Source organism: Uloborus diversus, chromosome 9, assembly GCF_026930045.1.
Source record: "Uloborus diversus isolate 005 chromosome 9, Udiv.v.3.1, whole genome shotgun sequence".
NCBI classification, from domain to species: domain Eukaryota; kingdom Metazoa; phylum Arthropoda; class Arachnida; order Araneae; family Uloboridae; genus Uloborus; species Uloborus diversus.
The window spans coordinates 115,224,439-115,230,438 of NC_072739.1; positions in this window are offsets into that span (position 1 = coordinate 115,224,439).

Consider the following 6,000-nt stretch of genomic DNA (forward strand, 5'->3'; position numbering starts at 1 on the left):
AGTTAATTTATGTAGATACCAGCAAGGAGTGTGCAAACAATCTCGGTTCTGTATACCCGCAGTGCAGGAGGGGGGGGGGGCTTATTCATGTTGCAAATACAGTTGGCTCTGTTTTTAACGACTTCAAGGGACCTCAAAAAATTGTCCTTAAATAAAATGCTTTTAACACTACAGTGGACCATCTGGGACCGTGAAAAGCCGTCGTTAAACAGAGAAAGTCGTTAAATAGAACGCCATTAAACACAGTGCCATCTGTATACACTGCTGGCCTCTGGGGAGGTGCCCAACAGATTTTGTTGCAGGGGGCCCAAAATTTATAGATCCGCGCTCTGCCAGATGAAGTGAAAGCAAAAAGTAACATGACGCAAGTAATTCCCTCATAGCCAAAACTGCGAGCAATTACCGAACAGCTTGTTACTTCATTCAAAAACTGAAGATCCACCTTCAGTTAAACTGTTGAATTTCAGTTAGGCTGTATATTCTTATAGAAACCGAAGCTTCTCCTTCAGTTTCTATAAGAATACAGCCTAAAGTAGTATGACTGAGCCGAAGGGAGAAAACTTCTCAAAGAAGCTGAAATTATTTTCATACTGGTAGCATATTTGGCATGCCAGCTTGGGTTGAAAATGGTACAGCTTTGCATTTTAAAATGAAGGTAAAATTCAGGGTACAAATAACCTCCCCATCAGGTGTGTATTGAGATGGATTTGAAAAATCCCATTCTGAAACTCAGAAAATTTTCCTCTTTTTTTTTTTTAACTTAGTAAAGAAATATAAGTTTTAATTGAATGGCACTGCCCCCAATTGCAGGAACTTAGTAAATTAGCTACTATTGTGAAGATATTCTTTGACAAGTTTTCTACGTTTAGTTCTGTTAAAGCTTTCAGACTGATGATCTCTAACAAGGGTGAATCTGCATTGTCTAAACTCTGGCTTATATCTGGCTGCATTCCTAACTCTGGCAAGTGTAACTTGCAGCTTATGACTGGAAAATAATAATCTAAAATTATTTCTTGAATTTGAATTGAGTTCAACTACACAAAAAATTAATAGCTTTTAAACAATTTTGTATTTGACTAAACATGCAATCTATCAAAATGGTGATGAATGAAATAGAAGTTTTAATACTTCATTTATTGTGAGCATATATATACATGAGATAAGGCAGTTGAGTTTGGAACATGAAAACAAAACAAAATTAAAATCTTAAATTAATCTATCCAGAGGTGAAAAAACTAAACTAAGGGGATCAAGGCCTGACCTACTTAGGTGGTCAGCTGAAAACAGAACTTAATTTCGTTTCCAATCTTAAGTACGTGTGTGAGTGTAAGCCTCTTTATTGAAGATCTGCAATGCGCTTTGCATGCAACGGTTAACTCTTCTAAGATTTTTTATTATTATTACCATTTTTCAACTTTCTTACAGTTTTATACAACAACACATATTATACACAACTTTATATTTTTATGATGGATGGTTCAAAAACGCAATGAAGATTTTACGGAAAGAGGGTTCTGGAGTTCTTTCCTGGAAAATTTTGAAAATTAAGGTTTTAAAAACTTAAGCAGTATTGGAGGCGTTCAGGGGCTATTCTATTTAAATTTTTTCGTAAGTGTAGTCTAAAGATCCTAATTTTAATGATATTAGAAGAAGGCAGTTCGCAGACTCTAGTCCGAATATTTTCTGAAATTAAAGTCCTGAAAACGCGATTGTAAGACTATATTTGGTAATGTTAAGGCCGGTAATTTTTCGAAATTGAAGCTCCGAAATCGCGTAAGTTTCGATGCTGTTAGGTATTCGAGGACTTTCCCCTGGAAATTTTGCGAAATAAAAGGTCTGGAACTGAAATTTCAGAATTTGAATGATGCTTCCAGTGGGGGGGGGGGGGGGGGGTTCGGAGGAGTAGCATTTTGAAGACTTTCTAATTTTCCGACGAACGATAAAAAATGGGGAGGGAAAGGGAAGGATTAACTGACCAATAAGCTGGAACTATTGAAAAAATTTATTCAAAGATTTCTTTTTTTCAGAAATTAAGATTTTCTCCCTTATTTCGTCTTAAAATCACTTTGCTTTCCCTAGACGCGTTATTTTCTTCTCCTCAATAATAAAGAATAGTTTTGAAAAACACTCAACTCAACATTCTGGGGGGAGCACTGGCCTTGAGATACCCCTCCCCCTTTTTTTTTACCGCACTACTCTATTCTGTTCTGTGTTCTCCTCCTACTAGATCACGAAGAAAAAAAAATATCCACTCGAAAAATAGTCAGATTAATACATTGTCGTTAATCTTTATTAATAGATGGCAGCACCAAATTTACTACTACTAGTGTAGTATTGCTAGTGTAGTGTGTTTCGTTTAGAGAATGGGGTCGTTTCAAAAAATTTTAAAAGTATTTTTTTCTGAAAGAGCATGCTTAAAAACACAGTATATGACCATTTTTTAAATAATTTGACTAAGTTTAATATTGTTTAAAAATTACTTAAATCGGCGAGCTTTCATTGTTTATGCTTCTGCGATGCAGGGAGGCTCCCTCTGTGCCGATGACATCACAAATGATGAAATGACTAAAAGTAGTACTTTTGACTGAAGGAAACCACCCCATTGCGCAATTCTGTGTTTTACATCTCTTCTATTTATACCATAAATTTAGTATATGACAGTGTTCTCTTATTTTTAACACGTTTAAAGTTATTTTCAAATATTCAAGAAAGGGTGTAAAGGGAGTGCAGGAAATTATAGACCTGTGAGTCTAACTTCGGTGGTTTGCAAAATTTTTGAAACATTGATGAAAATTAAGATAGTAAATTTTTTAGAGACTAATAATCTATTGACTAGTTTTCAGTACGGTTTCAGGAAAGGTAAATCCCTGCATTTTCCAGAGTTGTAAAAAAATTATCAAAATTTCCAGGACTTTTGAATTTCCTGTACTCTCCCTGCTTTTTCAGGTTTCCCTAACCCTGTATAATCAAATTATGTACATTGTGTTTGGAACTGTAATCTTGACTTCATTCCACTTTTTGAGAAGCTGAAAAATTATATCGTATAACAATTATAACATATAAAAATTATATCTTATGACAAATATTTTAGTGAAAAGAACCCTTTTATTAAAAATTTAGAGAAACCGACAGAAATAGTTCAAAGATCTTTATTTACATACACATAAACAAGTACTGTACATAAGAAATTAAATAATAGATTGGGAAGCATCTACAGAGCTGGGCTTGTTGCTATCTTTGAATTATGCCTGGCCTTCGCATGGCGCATTAAGTTAGCTAGTTATGCTACAAAAATAAGCGAGTTTATGCTAGAAAAAAAATTTCAACCGTTAAACCATTATGTTAGTTTTGCTAAAAAAGAATATATAGTTACGTCAAAAACATACTATAACGATTGAAAAGAAATGATGCTAAATAATTGTTCACCTACAAATTTTATTAATACGAATTATTAAGCAAAGCATAATATCACAGCTAAAATTCAAAATAATTAGAATGCAAATTAAACCAACGTATATCAAAAATATATGCACAATAACATGAAGAAATAAACTAATACAAATTAATACATAATACAAACTCAAGGATGGAGGTTATCGAATAGTTATCTACAGGATATCCAAATATCTATATCTGAAACATGTAAAAGTCTGGATATCTCACAGATATGAAAAAAATCCAAATCCACGATTTGGATATACCCAGATGTCCAATGGATATCCGAATATCCATATCTAAAACATGTAACAATCTGGATATCTGGTAGATATTAGAAACTTCAAATCCATGACTTGGATATTCCTGGATGTCTGCCAGATAACTAAAATATCCAGCAGATATCTCGATATGTGGTGGATCTTTTTGGATGTCTAACAGATATTTGTGGTTGTCTGGGATAATCTTCAAAAAAAAAAAAAAAATAAGAGAGTGAAAAAGTGGAACTTCGCATGTGTTGCTTATTTTCCGGTTCAACTTATTTATACTTCTACATACCAGCGGCGAATCCGAGAAAGTTGTAAAGAACGCTCCGCCACAGATCTTTTTTTTTTTTTTTTTTTCTGAAAAGGGGCAGCATTTTAAATATCCGTGAGAAACGAAATGTTTTAAATAGTTTTCAAATGAAAGATAAGTATAGTAAAGTGTATTTATCTATTGTGGTTTAATAGAAGAGACCCCCCCCCCTCCCACTAACATTGAAAAAGATCGTCTAAAACTGCGTTTTAAATGCGATAACCTCAAGAATTTTCTTGGAGGGCACCACTTTCCCTCCCCCTACTAGCGTAGTAGATTTCATTTTGATCAGGGTTTAATGAAGTTTGCTTATCCTCAAATTCGAGTTTTTTATGAATACGAACAGGAAAATTATGTGTGAAAATAATGAACGCCTTTCTTACCTATTTTGAGGAGGTTCCAGACCCCATGGACCCTCCCCTTGGCTACGCCGCCCCTACCTGCCGCCCCCTCCTTTTGCCAACGTCATTGAAGATCTTCTTAAATTTTGATAAAATTCCGCGTGAGAGTCCCTGAATACTCCTTTTTTTTTTTTTGAAACAGTTAAAATTACGTTTCTGGATTTGCACTTCCAAAAAATACCAATCCACTAACATTACCAAAAGCTGCCTCATTCGCGTTTTTAAGACTTTAGTTTCGAAACGTTTCCTGTAGATGTCCACGAATCTCTCCTGCCCTTAACATCACCAAAAATCTACTAAGACTGCGTTTTTAGAGCTGCCATTTTTAAAAAATTTCAGGGGTGACGCTTGACCTCCACCCCCCCCCCCCCCCTCTTCGTAAAATAACTCAAAATTATCTACTGCTGCCATTTTGGAGTTGTAATTTCGAAAAATTGTCGGGGGAGCACCCCGATCCTCTCCTTCCTCTGACTCCTCCCAACATTTCGAAAAGTCATCTAGAACTGCGTTTTTAAATCTATTTTCGAAAATTTTTTCAAGGTAGAAACCCTTGGACCCTCGTACTTCAGAGTGAATAATACTTGCGGTTAGTTTCATGTTGCTGAACTCAGATCTAAAAATGACACTCTTAACAGGGCCACCGAGAGCCAAGGCGCGCCCCTTGTCAGTTTATTCGTTGGGACCCCTCCATAGGCGGATTTAGGCTGAAATATTTGGGGGTGCAACAATATCAGGGACCTGGGGAGGGGGGGTATTCCCGGAATAACAAGGCAGTGGCGAAATCAGAAAATAATTTTAGGGCGGACACACTTTTAAGTCCAAAAAACGCGATGTAAACCATATTTAGTAAGATTAGGGGATGTGCAATTCTTAACATTTCAAACTGCAGAAAAAGTCTTAAACGAAAGTCGATATTAGAAGCAATGGGTGAATCCAGCTACTGGTTTGGAATGGGATTCACGCCCCAGAAAAAAATTTGAAATAGTAGTTTTGAAAACGCAGTTTTACAGTTCTTGGTGATATTTAGGGGCAAGAAAGGTACGTGTGGCTCCAAGGCTATTTTTAGAAATTTTAGTCTTATAAATATTATTAGTTTGGGTTAGGAATGAGATTCATAGACTGTCTCCAATCGATTTTTTGAAAAGCAGATAGAAATATGTACCCCCTTCCCTCCCCCACGCTACCTCTTTAACTTTTCATTATTGAAGTTCCAAAAATACTACGGAGGACAATTTTTGATGCTGTTACCGGACGGGAGGTTCTGGAGCTCCCCCCTGGAAAATTTTCGAAATTGAAGCCCTAAAAATGAAGTTCTTCTACAATACTCCATGGTATTAAAAAAAAGGGATTCTCCTACTTAAATATTTCGAAATAGTAGTTTTCAGAACCAAAATATTAACATTCTTTGATGATATTAGAGAAAGGGGGGTTGGAGGCTCTTGTTCGAATATTTTCCAAAATTAAAGTCTTAAACACATGAGTGTAAGACCATATTTGGTAACGTAAGGGACACTGCAGTTTTTCAAAACTGAAGCTCCAAAAACGCAATTTTAAACGATTTTTGATGTATTTAGGTGATTAGAAGATC